This window comes from Plutella xylostella, chromosome 26 (genome assembly GCF_932276165.1).
Source record: "Plutella xylostella chromosome 26, ilPluXylo3.1, whole genome shotgun sequence".
Classification (NCBI taxonomy): Eukaryota; Metazoa; Arthropoda; class Insecta; order Lepidoptera; family Plutellidae; genus Plutella; species Plutella xylostella.
Window position 1 is genome coordinate 7,387,480 of NC_064006.1, and position 18,978 is coordinate 7,406,457.

The 18,978-nt window shown below is 36.0% G+C and overlaps 1 protein-coding gene and 2 long non-coding RNA genes across 5 annotated transcripts in view; 2 read left to right on the top strand and 1 right to left on the bottom strand.

The window, feature by feature from the left end:
- LOC105379986 (alpha-2A adrenergic receptor) overlaps nucleotides 1-18,978 on the top strand; it is a 393,199-nt gene that overhangs the window by 303,480 nt on the left and 70,741 nt on the right. The gene's annotated exons all lie outside the window — the stretch shown is intronic.
- On the bottom strand, nucleotides 1,619-3,990 carry LOC125490648. The gene is made up of 3 exons (XR_007267799.1): nucleotides 3,837-3,990; nucleotides 3,367-3,426; nucleotides 1,619-3,027 (listed from the first exon to the last, which is right to left on the bottom strand). It is a non-coding gene; the product is annotated as an uncharacterized LOC125490648 (long non-coding RNA).
- Nucleotides 2,224-4,127, top strand: LOC125490652. Of its 2 annotated transcripts, none has more exons than XR_007267805.1 (3): nucleotides 2,224-2,363; nucleotides 3,380-3,615; nucleotides 4,015-4,127. It is a non-coding gene; the product is annotated as an uncharacterized LOC125490652 (long non-coding RNA). The 2 variants fall into 2 exon arrangements; XR_007267804.1 differs by having other exon boundaries at nucleotides 3,380-3,501.

An 18,978-nucleotide genomic window follows, 5' to 3' on the forward strand; every position in this document is an offset into this window, starting at 1 on the left:
GAATGGTGTAATAGTAGTTAGTAAGTTAATTGCAGCATCCCCTAGCATGTAGTGATAACAGAATTTTGCTACTTTTTCTTATTTCTTCATAATCATGAATAATATTTGGCCGTATTGAGTGTCCTTATAATTAATAATTTTGACTAATTTCGAGCACACTGTTAAATGTGTAATATGTATATAGGTTCATTGCAGCATCCCCTAGCATGTAGTGATAACAGAATTTTGCTACTTTTTCTTATTTCTTCATGATCATGAAAACAAATTCACTCATACAAAAAATTTGCTTCTGCTGCTATGTTCACGGCGGTTTTTTTACCACCGCCGTGAACATAGCAGCAGAAGCAAATTTTTTGTATGAGTGAATTTGTTTTCATGATCATGAAGAAATAAGAAAAAGTAGCAAAATTCTGTTATCACTACATGCTAGGGGATGCTGCAATGAACCTATATACATATTACACATTTAACAGTGTGCTCGAAATTAGTCAAAATTATTAATTATAAGGACACTCAATACGGCCAAATATTATTCATGATTATGAAGAAATAAGAAAAAGTAGCAAAATTCTGTTATCACTACATGCTAGGGGATGCTGCAATTAACTTACTAACTACTATTACACCATTCAGAGTGCTCCGGCAGATTAATTACATTACAAGTTAATGTCACTCATTAAAAAAAAAATTACAACTAAATCTACCCACATGAGTGTGTAAATAACGGATAGACGATGGTAAATACATTATAAATCTATATATGTCATCTTTGTGTTTGCTCAATTGACTTCAAAATAATCAATCAAAGAGAAAGCGCCTGAATACATTGTACAGCAAATTGCGCAAAGAAGCCGTAAATTTATCGTGGTGTAATTAATCTCTCGGAGCACGTTGGTAAATGTGATGTATGTCTATAAGTTCATTGAAATATTCTCTAGCATCTAGTGCTAACAGAATTTGGGTAGATTTGCTTGTTCTTCAAAATCATGAAAAAATTGTCGCTCATATTTGCGGTTATGTCGCTATATAATGTAATTGTGACGTAATTAATCTCTCGGAGCACGTTAGTAAATGTGTTGTATGTCTAGAAGTTCATTGAAGTATTCTCTAGCATGTAGTGCTAACAGTATCCCGCCACAATGGGTTATTTCTTCATAATCATGAAAAAATAGTCGCCCATATAGGAAAATATTATGTTATGTTAATCAAGTTAAAACTTGATAAGAACTAAATCTACCACTCATCGAGTGTATGTAATGGATAGACGATGGTATATAGATCGTAGCAATAACTACTTTATGTACGTATATGGTCAAGGGACTTCAAAATAATGAAAAGTGTAAGCATCTGAAATATGTATTAAGTAAGTTGTCGGCTAAGGAAGAAAGTGAAGGAATTTTTCACTAAAACAATTATCAGCACCTCAGCCCAGTTGGTTACAGCCTCGAACTAGATCCCTGTGGTCTGTGGATCGAATCTAACTAAAGCAACTAAAGATCTTTTTTTTTTCTTTTTTTTATTTTAATGATGGTTACTTTTAAAAATACATACAGTAATGAATGTAACCAGTTATATTACAGACTTATTTTGGGTTCTTAATATGTAGGTAAATAAAAGATGCCAAGACAAATTTATTTTATTTTAAGTATACAAATCCACATTAGAAACTACATCAACACAATCATGTTAAATTATTTTATATTGTTATAAGTAGGTATGATTAAAATCACAATGATATTTCTAAATTTATTATTTATCAATCAGAATATGGATACAAGTAACAGTTAAAATCGATAGCTTGAATTATATCATAGCTCTTTTAAGTAAGAGCATACTTTATTAAATAAAACAGAATAAAATGTGATCTACTAATAAACCTAAACTTAAATAGAACCTATAAATATTAAAATATATATAAATAATATAATTGTTACGTTCACTTCACTCTCACTGCACTAACTCATTGTTACTACTACTCGACAACAGGTGTCGCTATTATTACCGCTACTCGGCAACAGATGGCGCCATGTGTCCAAAGAGTTAAAATAAATACAGCTGTTTTCATTTTTATAAACATACGTATTCTTTAGGGTTTTAATTTCTGTCTTGTTAAATATTCTGCTAATTCAATTATTAAACTACAATATTGGAAATAATTAGTACGCATGGCATTAATGAAGGTCAATGCGCATAGTCAAAACATTGCGCATTCGCATTCGAGTCGATCGACCTGCGAACGGAACGGAACTGTCAGTGCTAACAAGAGCCTCTTCGTTTCGTTGTGCTGTTTTTGGTGCTGAGTGTTTGTAAAAAGTTACTAGCTTTTGGTTTTGTTTTGGTGCTTGTGTACAATAGAATTACAGGTAAGTCAATACAAAACTTAATAGATAATATCCAATTTTTACATAGCATTGATAAGATCTTTGTAATTTCCCCCGGTTTAATTTTTGAGAAATGCCACATCAGTTTCGGCTATTGTGGTTATAAACAGTCATTCCCTTTCTTATATGACTGTCTCTGAATATGTAGGACTTGAGATATGTGTAGGAATTTGTTTACCTACGTTGTAAATGCTCCATCAATTCTGACTGTCCCTTTTAATTCCGTGCCTTATCATTAGCAAGCAATTTGTTCACCAACTATAAATACAGGCTACTCCCACTATTGTACCCATAGGTAGAAATACATTATAACAATAACATGCAATGATAAAAGATAGATAAATTATTTTTCATTATTACTTGCCTTATCTGGTAACCTGTATGATATATTTTGTTGATTATGTTTCTACCATTTCTTTTGGGATAGGTGTTGGTTTGTTTTATTTAACATGCTCTCGGTTTTATTTTCTAGTAACTGTTAAAATAAAACTTAGAGCTAAAAAGTTTTCTGGTAGTGATTCTAGGATTTTTAAAAAGTTGCCTATCCAGGTTGTCTGTTGATCAAAATCCATTTAGTAGTTTTGTCGTCACATTCGCTGGGTACTTCGACATGTCGATGTTGCATCGTCATCTTCACCCAGGTGATCTGTGGGCAAGAAACGATACATTAATAAATAGGCGTGCCAAATAAATAACATTGCTGTGTGAACTAAAAACTATAAAAGTTTCAGTTTTCTCGCATACAAAGTGGCGCCTCTAGCGGAAACTATCATGAAACTTTTGACAGATAATCTATGCAGGTGACAGAAGAAAACAAAAAAATTTTCGTTTACGTAAATTGCAAAACCCGTACTAGAGGCCCTGATACAGGATGTGCTGCACCATGATTTTATTTATTTGGCTTTCCTATGCATTATGCTGGTCTTCAGTTTCAATATCATTTAAATGACTTTATTGTTTTAAAATAATGTATTTCTACACTTACCTTCTCATTATAGAGGCATGGCCCGGGGGCAGCGGCGGTATTCCCGAAAAAATAGGAAAGCTGAAATTTAGAAGAAAAAAAATATTAAATAAAGATATAAGAAGAGATGTAAGAAGGCAAGCTGACAATGGGATGGTATGTCTGCAAAGCCAATCATAAAGAACCAAATAAACTGCTTATGGGCTTATGGTTATATTAAACCGATTGCATGTATCATATTTGTTTTCTCAGCCTCACACTTTAACTCAGGTAAGTTCTGAAGCACATTTACTGATTCTACACTATGTTTGAATTCAGTTTCATGAAATTGATTATTCAGTAGACTGTGAGGATCTACACCTCTTGACAGACAGTCAGCTGGATTTAATTCAGTAGGAATATAGTTCCCTTTTTCAGGTACCTGCTCACATTCCCAGAACATATCTATTTTCCTATTTAAAGACTCTGTTGAGACAGCCTCAGATACTGACTTGCAAAAGTTACTTGGTAGTGATGAACATCCCTCGCTGTTCAATGGTGCAGTGCCAGCAACAATGTAGCCGAACTGAGTGTTGTGTAGAAACAGCTGACCTGGTATCACTGGCAGTCTCTCACGCAGTAGTATCTGAAACATGATGTCACACCCAAGTAAAATATCTATATTTCTAGGTTCGCTGAAGCATCGGCAAGCTGAATGTGAGATGGTATGTTGATGTCCTGTACATTGACACGGAAATGAGGCATTGAAGATGTTATGTTGGGGACAATGCATGATAGAACAGTGAGTTTATAATCACTGTTGGCTGACTGGATAGCAAATCCAAAGTTTGAAATGTGATGAATTGATGATTAGAGATGAGAAAGCGTTTAAACTGAATAATGGTTAATTGATAAAGGATAATATGAAATATTATAATCATTATATCAAGATTTATAGTCATCAACAAAAACTAGGAAATACCTGGATCCTCCAATCTCCATTGGCCCACAGACATCGGCATGTTTATTACATCCAGGGGTCCACTGCTCCTTGCACCGTTGTGACCAAATGGCAGACGAGACTGCTTTCCTTCACAGAATACAGGCATATTAATAAGGCATTAGTTTTCTTCACTTGCTGCCAACTGATGATCTGCTTCGCCGCCATCTTGCCGCTATGATGGCATTTTTATGGCAATCTGTCGGGTGTGCCAACAATTTCTGCCAGTATCATGTAATGACATTGCATGTGTATTTATTTATATTGTAAATACTGATACCCCTGTTCTTGAAAACTTTACGAAATGTTATATTTAAGCTGTGAATTTTATTCTTAGCAGTGCTGCAAACCCTATATTGTTGACTGTGCTACTCTCTGCTCAAAAAAGCACTTCCTAGCTCGGTACTATTGTAGTTTACTGCAAGATCTATCAACTTTGTCTTCACTACGTCATAATGTACTCTGTAACTACGTCAAAACCGCAAGTATTAGGCATCCAATCCACTCGTCATCCACTTTAAAACCTGTTCCAGACAATTTCTACGCCGCGCCGTTTCCATTATTAGATTAGCGTCACATAACTAATTCATAATTAATAAATAAGGTTGTCTGGTAGAGATTGCTATAAGCAATAAGGCCGCCTTTTTAATCTGTTTTTATTTTTAAGTTTAATTTTGTATGTTGATCTATTTTGGTGCAAATAAAGAGTATTGTATTGTATTGTATAATTCGTCATTGACTCGCTGGTGTCCAGACGAATTGATTTCAGGTTTCGCAATAAAGTTATTCTTCGAGAGAATCCGGAATCGTCGAACATAGTTCTCGACATCAGAACCATTAGGGCCGATGTAAAATTTTTGCGAAAATCACTTTTTTAAAGATCCTTCTTTCTTTTAGTCTAACACACGTATCTCTATCTCTTTTTGTTCAAAACTTCATTTTCCTAAAAGTGGTCGCATATCCACAGTACACTGGAACCATACGGACTTTTTATAATTTCAGACGTTATGGCTGTACAAATATGAAAATAATGTTATTTTATATACGGTCGGTTGTAAACAACAGTTCAAAAATACCTGCAAATAGTTCGTCCCATATCAATAACGTACCCTTTTGTCCAACTAAATATTACTTATATGCGGTCAAATTTTCACGTCAGACCTTATGGTTCGAAACACATTCAGTTAAGTTCATACAACCCCGAACGGCCCTCAGAGTCAGGTTCTGCTGTAGCTGGAGCTTCATGCAGTTGGTCATCGAGCATAGTGCGTACCACGCCGGAGCAGCGTAGGTAATACGGAAACGCATGTATGTTTTAAAGATCCTCAGCTTCTTGCGCAGGGGGAGTCGGGAAGCCAACATGGGACAGAGCATAGCCCGTGCGGCCTTCGCCTAGTAGACTGAGTTGACCGCTTGCACACTCATGGTGAGCGTGCGCTCGATCGCCACCCCCAGGTACTTGACTGAGACGAAATGACTTCGGAGTTGCAGCTTCTTAGCCAGGTGCGGCGGACAACATCTCGGTGCCCACGTTGCCCACCACTTTTCCAGCCATTCCGGCAGGTGATCCAGTTTTGATACGGCCAGGTTTTCGCCGCCTTCTTGTTTTCCGAGTTTCGCATTAAAGTCTCCCATCACCACCGTGAAATTAGTAGTGAACTTACGCAGGGCAGACGATACGTCTTCATACGCAAGTTCGACCTCATCATCGGTGTGCTTAGATGTGGGTGCGTAAACCTGTATGACCTTCATTGAGTATCGTTTAGATATTCTCAGGATGAGGTACGCAACCCGTGTCGACACACTTCCGATTTCAACGATGTTGTTGACGAGGGACTTGTTGACGATGAACCCGACACCCCCCTGGGACAGTTGGTCGCCCTCCCGGTGGTACAGCACGTTTCCGGACTGGAGAATTTCCGTATCCTCTCCCTCTCGTCGGACTTCGGATAACCCTATAATGTCCCATTTTAATTTGCTGATTACCTCTTCCAGCTCCTCTATCTTCACGTCTTCCCTCCGTGTCCGTGCGTTATATGTTGCCAGGTGCAAGGGTCGGTTGGGCTGGTAGCCGACTCTCTGCCGGAGATTCTTCGCACCCCCTGCCCCGCCGTTACCGTAACCGCTACCGGAGTCCGGGATAGCGGGGCTGCCGGAGACTGGGGGCCGGGGCTTTGTTTGTTCCATCATAAGGAGGTGTGTTTGCCATAATCACCGCGCTTGGCAGGCGTGTTGGTGATTCTCCTTTTTTACGGCGGGAGATCGCCGCCTCTGCTAGGAGAGGAGGTCGGGTCGATTTACCGCCGCCCGACATTCGGCGTTGTCACTCGTTAGCACCACCCAGGGGACACGTGTAGGGTAAATAGGGTTTGTACCTACGGACGTGAGCGACAAGCCCCCCTATGTAGACTTACACAAGCCAAAATTCAACTTGAATACTATTTATTCCCCGAACCATACAGTCTGTTGTTATAATAGGTATACGCATTTTTTAAAGTTAATTTTATTTTCTTGACCAAAAGGTCCGATGTTAACAAAAGCCTTGCCTTTTAGTCTAAAATCTATACTGCCGTAAAGTCTTTTATTGACGTGAGCCTCTAAGTTACTATTTATATTTATAGTCGAAAAATGGGGCTGATATCCATACTCAAAGATACAAAACTAGATTTTTTCGCTAATATTGCATAAATATTGTCTTCAAATGAAACGATTTTGTATTTTCATTAACTAGCCGAGCGAAATAATGTAGGTATTTCGACTCCAAAACAAACATCTTTGTTTGTTTTAACGGTGGTAAAAGTTTATTTTGGCTCTACTGAAAAGTTTCAAAAATGGACATCGGCCCTCTTGGTTCTGATGTCAAGAGTTTGTAGTTTCTTCCACAAATCCTTCCCTTCGTACTCGTAGCACTTTTGATGTGGATATACAATGACGGGTCGATCATTAAAATTAACTTGGCGTTGGTGTAGGTATAGGTACAATGTACAATGGGGGTCGCTAAACATATCACTTTGGACTTATTTCGTTCGTTAAATAAATAGATCACCAATCGCATCACAAGATTTCTTATATATTATATACCTATGAATATGGTCACTACAAGCTTATTTTGAGTTAAGGTTTTTTCATTACTTAAAATAGGAGAACCCTTTAGTAGGTAGAAACAGAAAAAAGAAACCGACTTTTTTACGTTTGGGAGACTTGGCATTTTTTACAAGTTAGGTATGTTTTTGTTTTGATGGCATTATGCTTTGTCCCGCTCATACTCTGTGGCCGTCTCTTTTTAACTCGGTTACCGCGCTATCGTTGTGTAAGTGAGCCTGACTATGTGTGCGTGGGCTGCGTGGCTATCGCGCGCCGCCGCCGCCGCCGCCGCCGCCACCACCGCGCCGCGCCGCCGCGCAGACAATGTATTTTGCCGAAATACCTACCTACCTACTTTGTAGTTGGTCTGAGCTTCCTACCTATTTGATTTCGAGAAATTTGACAGTAAGAGAGTGAAAAGTAATATATGTTTGATTTTGTTTTAATTGTAATATGACCTACGTAAGTACCGAAGTTCAGCAATTTCGTGAAAAAATATTCAGCTCATCCCTACTTTCAATAGTACTCACATACCTACCTACCTGTAAATTAATAGGTTCCTTCATTAACATACCTAGTTAACTAGAATAGAACCGTAAGTATTTATTTTAAGTAGGTACATCAGCATGGTCATTATGTATGTCGTTGATAACTCTTTTCACCGTAAGCAGACTGTCAAAAAGCAAATTTTGATACTATTCGCATTATGTAAGTCCGGTTGGTTGCCAATAATGACGTCATCATGGGTATAGACTTCAATCCCCACCGGCCGCCATCTTGTTAAAATTATATATATTATGCGAATATTTAATCGAAACCCGAGATTGGTATTTTGTATTGGATAGTTGGAATCATAAGTACAAATTTGGGTGGCCCAACTGTCTTGTCTTGGGCAACTAGTAAACAGTAGCTTTTAAATAAAGAATTAAATTGCTCATATTATGTCCAAATGTGAATTTTATGAGACTAAACCCAGAATTCATAAGTATATAGTGGCTCGTGCATTCGTAATGTGAAATTTGAAACGATTTTCTCCTAGCTTAGCGCGAGACTATTATTATTCTAAGGGAATTTTCTATGAAAATTATGAACATAATAAAACTTTTTTCTATTTAGGTATATGACTTAGTAGGTAATGCATTCATATGTGAATTTGAAATTAATATAGGTAAGTAGTTAGTTAATTATGCACTTATGTGGTACTTCATAAAAATATATCTCGGTAGTCTCGGTACCCAAGTGCATCATGGAATCTATCATCATTCATCATAATATTCATAGTCCATAGCTGGATTTATGTCTCCTTATAGGAGCGGAATAAAATGTTGTCCTTCATCTTCCTTTAGGTACCGGTCACCTACCTATATGTCGGAAATCCAGCTAGTCTACGTGATCAAGACAACTACTTATATGTTTTTAGATAATTTAGTTTACATGTAAGTACTTGCTATACAGTGAAGGTAATATCTATGGACAACATTTCAAAAAACCTAAGCGGCTATAAATCGAAAACCATTTCGAGATTTAGCTTTAAAGGCCACAAAAAAAATATTTTTGAATTTTTAGGATATATCATTTTGGAGAAATTCATAAAATAGTCTAAAAGTGCTGATGATGTCATTAATTAGGTGCGATGCATTTTGTTGCTCAAAGCCTATATAGATGAAAAAAAAAATAACTGTCACTTTCATTTTTGATTGACGTTGACGTTTTATCGTGACGTTTTGTTGTTTATTTGGGTCATTTTCATAAATTCTGTTCTGACACTTTTAGAATTTTTTTTATTATTGATCATATAAAATGGTTAGTACGCATTAAGAGATGACCCGCTATACAGGGTGACTGTTAAGTTGATGTATTCCTTTAAATGGGTTATAGACGGAGGCATTTCCAGTCGATTAAACCCCATAATGCACTATCCGAAAGTTAACCATTTCTGAGTTATTTAAGTTTTAAGTTTTTTTTAGGTTTTTGCCGAAATTTATGTTTAAAATTTACTATTCTTTTAATACTTTTTTGATTGTTTTGCATCGATGACACCTTAGCCAACTAACTATAATCATTAAATGCGGAATATTCAACTTAATTTAGACACAGTGCTTCAAAATAGTTGAAACATTAAGAAAATGTTAAGAAAGGTGAAAACAAAAATGCTAAATTAAAAAAGAATTTTATCTGAAAAATTTTCAAGCACTACAGCTTAAAAACATAGTTAATTTATAAGCTTTAAAATGACATATTCAAATAAATTAATTTTTTTTTCGAGACTAAGGCAAAGGACTAAAATCGAAATTGAGCCTAAAATGCCTACGTCACTTCCGGTTTTAAAATAATAAAGTTTAAAGTTAAATATAACATGGAAAAATAAATGTACATGAAAAATAAAAAAATACAGGTCCTCTAATTTTTAACAAGCTTTCCGAATAGCTAATAAAAATATAGGGTAAAAAATGAAATGTTGTCCATTAAAATAAAATAATAACACAATTATTGATTGTGTGTTATACTTATTTATCAATTCATTATGACTGACAAGATATTTATCAACTATCTACCTACACACAAAATCAACACATCCGCAGTGAATTAACTATGATCAACACATAACTGTCAGCGGTCAACATTTATTATTTTCAACATTTATTCGCCATTTCTAACTAAATAATGCGGCAAATTAAAAAGCCCTAATGTCAGTACTTGTAGTTTGAAGTGAAATGAAGTTGTCATTTAGTCGGCTAACCAAATCACAGAATATTTTCATAAAAATTTTTCAACCTCTAGTCTAGTGTATCGATAAATCTCATACCTATTATTCGTTTAGTGATCATGACCGAGATAGCCGATGCCAAAAAATGGTTAGAAACCCATCATAGATTTATACGGTTAGTAATCGCGAATCTTTGACACCCGAGTTACATAATGGCCCGGCTGTTACCTATTATTCGTTTAGTGATCATGACCGAGTTAGCCGATACCAAAAGACGGTTAGAAATCCATCATAGATTTATACGGCAAGTATTCGAGAATAGTTGACACCCGAGTTAGATAATGTGGGTGCAGGCATAGGCACGTTGAAATGAAATCTCATCATAAAAATTGCCATGCGTAAAAAATCAATATCTACCATTAATTTTATCGCATTTTATGATTATAAAAGCAGTTCTTTACGAATCATTGGGTTTCATTTTTATTGATAAATAGGTACGAGAATTTTATCGATATTATAATAAATAAATGAAAATTTCAATAAACCAATTTATTCCAACAACTTATTTTGTGGGATTTAAAATCGATATTAATCTTATCAAGTATCGAGGAACGACTTTTTTATTCAACGTTGAAGAAAAAAACCATGTATGTGTGTAAGTCTTGTCACTTTTGACAGTTACTATTTTCTTTTTTCTGTTGAAAACTTTAGCCGAAATTGTCTGAACTGTTTGAACTGAAGAAGTTTCTTTTAAGTATCCAAAGTAAGAAAAATGTTGAGGATAAGTTGGGTCCATAAAGTGACGAACGAAGAAGTTCTGCGACGCGTCGGAAGATCCCGAGAACTCACCTTGACCATAAAACTGAAGAAGACAAGCTATCTTGGACATGTGCTCAGACACGATCGATACAGACTTCTTCAGGTCATTGTGATGGGCAAGGTAGAGGGGAAAAGACGTGTGGGCAGAAGGAGAAAGTCGTGGCTCCGTAACGTAAGAGAATGGACGGGAGTGGTCAGCGTAGAACAGCTGATGCGCTTGGCGAAGAATAGAGAGGAGTATGCAGAGCTGACTGCCAACCTCCAGTAGTGGAGAGGCACTAAAAGAAGAAGATCCAAAGTAAGTATCAATATACCTAGATGGTTTGAATATAAAGATTGCAATACTCAGAAGGTATTGTACCTAATATGAAATTTATTTACTTATGTCGAATTGATTTAGAATTACTACTGACAAAGCTATTTATGGCATTATACACAAGGCACATAACCTATTTCTCTACCGCGAGCCGCACGCACCCACCCATTCACACGCTGATTTGGTACGCCCGTGAATGGGGGCCTTTAGAAAGTTGTTAAAGCGGGCTGCTTTCTATGACTATTAATGATAGGGTAATAATTTGGTGCTACCCTTTTAATTACAGGGTGCTTCCCCTTGGTGATGAAAATGCCGCACTGCCACTGTGACTAATGCTGATGCTGTTGCTACAAATAGTGCTTTGCCCGACGGAATTGAAATTATGTGTAAGTGTGTATAATTATTAATGAATAAAAGTGTTATAGGCACTGGATAGATATAAGCCTTAGTATAGATAACAAAAAACTTTATTCATTTTTGCCTTATTCAGATTCTACTGAGAATGAAGAGAGCTGCAGCCCTACTCCCACTCCAGTCAAAAAAAGGGCGCCATGAGTATTAAAAATACAAATTATACATACCCTCTATGAGGGGCCTATGTCCAGCAGTGGATGAATATTGACTGATGATGATGATACATACCCCTATATTCATAGAAATTAAAAAGTACATTATAGAATACCTATATAGTTACATCCATTAAACATCTTTCAAAATTTCAGGAACTCCCAGCGCAGAGGCTGAAGCCAAAGGAGACATGATGGTTTTACAGCGCGAGCTAGAAAAAGGAGGAATAGTTCTAATTATGTAATAACTTGATTGTTACTGAATGATTATGAGAATACTCAAAGACTTATATGGGAAATAAGGCTTTTATCATTAATATTATTAGTTTTATTAAAGCTTTGTTGTTTTCCAAGATGATTTAGTCAGCAGTGGATATCTGACTTTAGAAAACATATACTTAGGTAATTTGGTTATTCTAGGAAAGAGACTTAAGGGGATCCCTAAAGCTAAAATGCTAAAGTCGGCTTGATATACTTGATTAGATTGGAAAAACGGTGGCTTCTATCACATTGATAAAAATATATTTTGTAGCAGAGGGTATACTGAACATGTTAGTTGCTTATAAATTGGTGCAGGATTATAATAAGTATGTTAAAAAAAATTGCAAACACACCATGTGTTTTGCCATTTTTTGACTTATTATGAAAAAACCCTCGAAATCAGAGGGCCCATTTTCATGGAATCTTATATGTATGTGTAGGTAATTAAATTCTTAACAAAGTTACCTTAAAGAGTTGGATTTAGGGCCGATTTTTCAATGCTCAGATAGACAGACAGATAGCGTTTATTCGACAGATAGCGAAATATTCAATTTTTCAACCGTCAGATAGAACTTATTCGTCCAATAACTCAGTTACCTGGAGAATAAATCTATCTGCTGCTTGGGCCGCCAGATAGTGCTTATTCGATTGATAATTTGACATTGTTTGACATTTTGAGGTTATTAAGAAAGTACTTTTTGTGTTTATACTTATACCAATTCTAAACTATACGAGCGCAGAGAATAATCATCATTTTCAATAGATATTTTCGATGATATGGCGATCGAAGAAGAGGCAGTAATGAACGAATATATTAATCCATTTGAAAGGAAAGTCACAGTCGTCAAAACGAGGCCTGATCATTATAGTATGGGGGATGCAAAAGAATTTCATCGCCGAAAGGCACCAGACTAGAAACATTATGTTGATTTATTTTCAATCATTAATTTTATAAAACAGGAATGTAGTAGCACTTCCTTCATAAAAAATATTAAGGTACATACATAATATAGTATTTCATTTTACGATAAGTAGGTAACCTATGCTATATATAAGTATCTAAGACATCCCTCCGTCTTGGCGGGATGATCTTCAATGTCCAGTATTGGACTGCTATAGGCTGAGGAGAAAAGAGAGAAAGCATCCAGTACTTGATAATAAAACATAGGTGTTATAATTATTTCTTTCAGTTTTATTTGTTAATTCTAAATTAAGGATATGTTGATTGGTAATGTTGGAGCAAATGCCTAACACCTTTTCTTCTACATCGATAAATGGAGGTGCATTTGAGGGCCCACCTCCAGTTTTGTACATCTCCTGCCTTTGCAGGGAAGACTTCTTCTTCATTGTTTTTTGATGCCCTCGTACTTTAACTAAAGGGTCATGGAAAACCATGAGCGGACACTTGTGGTTATACCACTGGAGTTAAAAGAAAACGCAATTTTCTTCCATGCAGTCTCCTTATCTTTATTTGTTGCAGCATCGGTCTTTTTATTTTCTATGACATGTTTGAATTTATCTACCAAACTCACTACACAGTACACAGTAACTTCAGCATTATTAAAATTCGCTAAACGCTCTCTTTTTTGTGAAACCTTTGTGATTCAAAAATAACAAATTTAAATACCAAAATCAAAACAACCAAACCAAACAGTCAGTGAGGCTTGTGGCTTGATTGCTCTTTGCTTGACAGTGATAGTTGACACTGACAATTGAAATAGTAGTCTGTCCTGCTTTAGCACTAGTGTCTGCATATACTTGTTTCATCTCTCCTGAGTTCAAATAGAAAAATCGGTAAGATAGTTATCTATGGAATAAATCACAATGAGGCGTTTGTTAAAAAAAAAAAAAAGTTCCTTTTTGGAGAAATAGATGGCGTTGTCTGGGGTTGTACCAACTTTCAAACCCTCAGAACACACTCAGATCACAATATGTTATTCTGTGAGGCTAACGAAATGTGAAAGTGACGTAGGTAGGTAGAATTGTAGTATTATTTTCTCTATGATGTCGATGTCACTGTTGCTTCAGCGTTCAGTGCGATTGTGCGTACAGCCGTTCTTTTCAAGTTTTCTCAGTTTCCTTGTGTTTCTCCTGTATTAATTGAGTTGTAGTTGAGCTATCTGCTCCTCCTCCCTTGATACTGTAGAGTTAGTGCACTTGAGATAGGTACTCTTTTGAGATAGTGACTCTTGTGAGATTTAATCACAACTAGTGAGTTCTTATTCTGAGTTTAGTACTCTTTGCTCTCTATGTAATTTTTGACAGTTGGTACACTGCGTTTTCACGCCATCTATCGGCTTACACAAAAGCTCAACTGACAGCTGTCAAGGAAAACGGCTCATTGAAAAATGGTTTAGCAACTACCAGGCCGATAAACAGCCAAATAAAATTATTCGTTAGATAGTTATTTGACCTTTTATCCTGGCATTGAAAAACCGGCCCTTAATGGACCAGAAGTCAACTTTTTTTGCAAAAAACTAATAAATTCCGGTTTAAAAATGATGACACCGTGACAGATTTCAGATTTCTTCAGTCGTCGCCCTGGTGGCGGCCTGTTAGGAGCGATACCCACGCCATTTTATTTTTTATCAAATATTTCACAAAAACTGATTAAATCAACAAATTATGACTACAAGTATTATAATACATATGCATTTGCTATGGAAAGTTAATTTTCTAATCATTTTAGATGCAGAAAAGCCGAAAATTCTTAGAAAACATTTCGCCTTTTCGATTTGTTTACATTTTTTTCTATAGAGTTACAGATGCATAGATAAAGGTAAACATTGCACATAATGACACTTATTAGATTCTCCGAATAAGAACTATACGGTCAATGCAGTATGCCAAAGCGCGAGCCTGTTTATATTCTGAGGGGTAATTTATTTTATTTTAACGGTTGTGTATGGTAGGTAAGCTACACAATATACAGGGTGTTGAAAAGTAAGTTCATAATTTGTTTTATTTGAAACCAAAAACCGTAGTTAATTAAAAATATATATATTTTAAGATGTGGTAGTCTGTAACTCTGTACACTACAGGTTGTTAAAAATAAGTAAGTATTTTTAAAAATTGAAGATCTAAAATTTACATAATTTTTTAAATCTATTTAACAAGCTTTGCAAAAAAGCGGTTAAGTGCGACTGTATCTCGCCATGAAAAAAATGAAATGTTTACTGTAGCTATGAATTTAATGCGTTACAAGTGGAATAAAATACCGCATAATATTATGTACAACTATGTAAGAGCCTAGTTTTTTAAAAAAAACTCATAAGAAAATATTAAATACACAGGTTTTTTAACCCCTGAAGGAAATAGAGGGGTGTTATAAGTTTAAAGTAAGGGCTGAATTTTTTTTTTAAATTAGTGTGATAGGTAATGTATATTTTTAATGATTTTTTCAAATAGATAAATGTTATACCATTTTTAAATTGCCATAAAATTACCTATAGTTATAGTTATAGAAAAGGGCAGGGCTACCAGTGCCCATTCGCCACTGCAACCTAAAAGATCTATAAATTATGACTCCCCATGCCGAGTCTCACTCTACAGGCCCAGGTCTTTTATAAACCTGATATTACCTATACAGGATGTTGCAAAAAGGGTATACTGTGCCGAAAGGGTTTGACTCAGGGGTTATTCTGAACAACTTTTGTTCTCCAAGTTTTGGAAATTCTCGAAAAATAAATTCGGTCTCTATAGTAAAAAGTCACGTGATCGAATAAGTTTCTATGTAAAAGGTTTTGTTACGTGAATTTTCAAAATTGTAGAAGAAAAGTGGATCAGAATGGCACCTAAATCCACTTTTGGCTAAGCTTTATACCCTTTTTTCAATACCTTGTATAAAATATCGTCAGCGTCACCTTAGATCGTAATCATCGTAACTCCTCGTGACCAAATTTTAGAGGAGACAAAAATACTGTTTTATTTGTAGTTCTAGTTGGCATACTACCCACCTAAAGTTTTTTTTAACTAGCCTAAAAATGATTTGTTTAGACAGTCTATCTTCCTGTTCAACCGCAGCCTGAGTGCCAGTGACTCAATGACTGAAAGGAGGCCATTAGTGCTCCTAAATAAATAAAGCAGGCCTGTAGATTATCTTTCAGTGTACCGACACATCTGATTGCTGTAAGAGCCTGATAAGCTCTTCGAACGAGTCATACCTCTGTGGTGGTACGGTTTCGACCTTTCGGACAGTCAGTTTGGCATCCGAAATGCGGATTCGAATAGTGGGTACAATACTTTGCGTTCGTTCACTGTCGGAGCAGGATAAGAACCACGGGCGAGTTGTTGCGCTGGCTGTTTGCTTAAAAATAGTAACCGCGTTCAACTCTATCCCCTAGAGGGCGAACCTTTAGGGCGGCTCTTGTATACCATCACTTGTCTTCTTATCTGCAGAAAATTGACAGAGGTCATACGTGTCTAACAAGTACATTAAGGATGCGAAAAGAGAGGGTTTGTTTTCACTGAAGAAGTTCAGTTGCGGAGTTCCACAGCGGTAGGTCTTGGACCCCTCTGCTGTGGAACTTGGCATACAACGCGGTCCTGCAAATCAAGCTCGCAAACGGCGTTAGCACAGTGCATTTTTCTAATGTCACACAGGTCGTGAGGTAGGCTGAGAGCCTCCTTCGGGGATGACATCCCAATGATTCATTACGAAAAAATTGCTGCAGCTGTGCTCGCCATGCAGTGCATGGGCTACTTCCGAATCTGGGGGGCTATTGCAAAGGAGTCCGTTGCCTCTATACGGTACGGGTTCCGTGCGATCTATGATCCTTCCGGGAGCACCTGTCTTGTCAAGTCGAAGAGAATGGCTCGTATTCGACGCAACCTGCAGTACTGGTGGGATTGGTTGGAGGACAGGACACCAGGAAGCTGCAGCAGCCGTCATGCTGTGATTCGACGCATAGATGCAAAAAAAAGTTGAAAGTAACTTCATGTTAATAAAATATTAGATCTTAATTTAACAACATAACATTGCAAAAAAAAATTAACATTGTTGAGTATGTTATTGTAATTTACTAAAGTAGTAATAAAAACAAAGGCTTATTGCATAGTTTTCGTTCACGTTCGCCTACATCGCACGTTGTATATGAGAATAAAGGGTATAATTACTAAGTTTTCTTGTTTAAAAATCACGGATTGGGGTTTAGAGGAAAACAAATGGTAAAATGCGGAATACAGTTTTTTTTTCGAATAAAGAGGAAAACATGTGAATTCAAAAAACGTTTCTATTGACACCAAAGAGTACTTTTCGCCGAGAAAAGTGGAGTTACAATGTTTGCGATCTAAAGTGATGATAGAACTAGAACTTATTTTTTCAGTTCACCTGCTGTTGAGTGAAATCGTAATTAGGCAAATGACTCCTTGACATGAAAATAACTTTTTTTTATAATCGTTATAACAAAACCGTTTTTTTTTAATACAGCAATATTTGTAGGTGTACTTACAGTGAGCAAAAGAGCGCAGCAAGGTGTAAATTTTTTGGTTTTTAAGAAACAAAAATATTATTTCTATCATATCCCAAATACACATAAGTACTTAAAAAAAATACACACTCTCGCCTTGTACTAATGTACTCCCTTGCGGGGGTACTTACATGTTATTATTTTTCTGGTGACCTCCCCATATCCCTTTGCCAGCTACGTAACCTTTTGTGACACCCTGTATATGCAGAGTTCTGCAAACTACTGTTCTGCTTTTGAAACACCAAAAAAAAACAGGTCGTCTAACTAAAAGGTCACGTGACCAAAAAAAAATTATATGAAGAAGCGTTTTTTTCATGAATATAAAAAATTACGTAGGATAAAAGTTTTTCAGAGTGACGCCTGAGTAACGCCCTTTCGGCTAACTATACTTTTTTTATTACACGGGGGCAGAGTTTAATACAACACCCTGAACTATTAAACTCTGATAATATTTTCGCGATTTTTTTACATTCTGATTTCATTTCCTGGCTTAGAAATAACATCAATAACATGCTGCACACGTAGGTTTCGGCATAGTATTAAACCCTTTTTGCAACAACCTGTATAAATATCGGCACGGGTACGACTTTATATATAATTAATTATTAAATATTAAAAATACTTTCAAATAAAAATAAATATTTTCGTATCACAAAACAATATTACTTACTTAGTATATTTTTAACAAAGTGGCATGTCTTCACTTTTATGTTTTCGAGTACTATGTTAAAATTTCATGTCATTGTCCGTAGAACGCCCCGCATACCTCAACCCCCCCTCACTAGATTTGACAGATTCTGATTTTCTTCCAGCTTTAGTGACAGCCTTAAATAAACAAACTGTGATTAATTTGTTGTTTAAATAAATATAAAGTGAATGTGTATAAAATGTGTTTAAATTAACAACTTACAATTTGAGGGATGTTGAAGGAATGTGCAAGTATATGTTTGCTTTCGATTCATCATGCAATACACCCTTATATCTCTGACTACACTTAGGGTGAATTCGTCCAAACATCACGTTACACGAGAATAACTATACCGGGATTAAAATTATACGCGAGTAAATATCTAGGATAAGTACATTTGCATTCTACCAAGTTATACCATGATTAAATTGAATGAACGAGGAACGAAACTGTAATGCAACTAAAATAAAAATAGCTGCGTTTCAAAGCATGCAATAGAAATGACATGCCAACTTAGTTTGAATGGATTATAAAAGTATGAAATTGTTTTTGTTTTAAAATTTTATTCGCTGTTGTTATTCTGAGACTTTGCCTTTTAACGTACTTTTGTTTATGTTTTGACAGATGTGTTTATATGTCATTATGACGGTTTTCTAATCAGCTGATGTGCTGCCGCCATTACAAAATTACTCTCGGATAAGCTCGTTACACGGTCAATTTTGGCGGTATAACATTTTATTCTTGG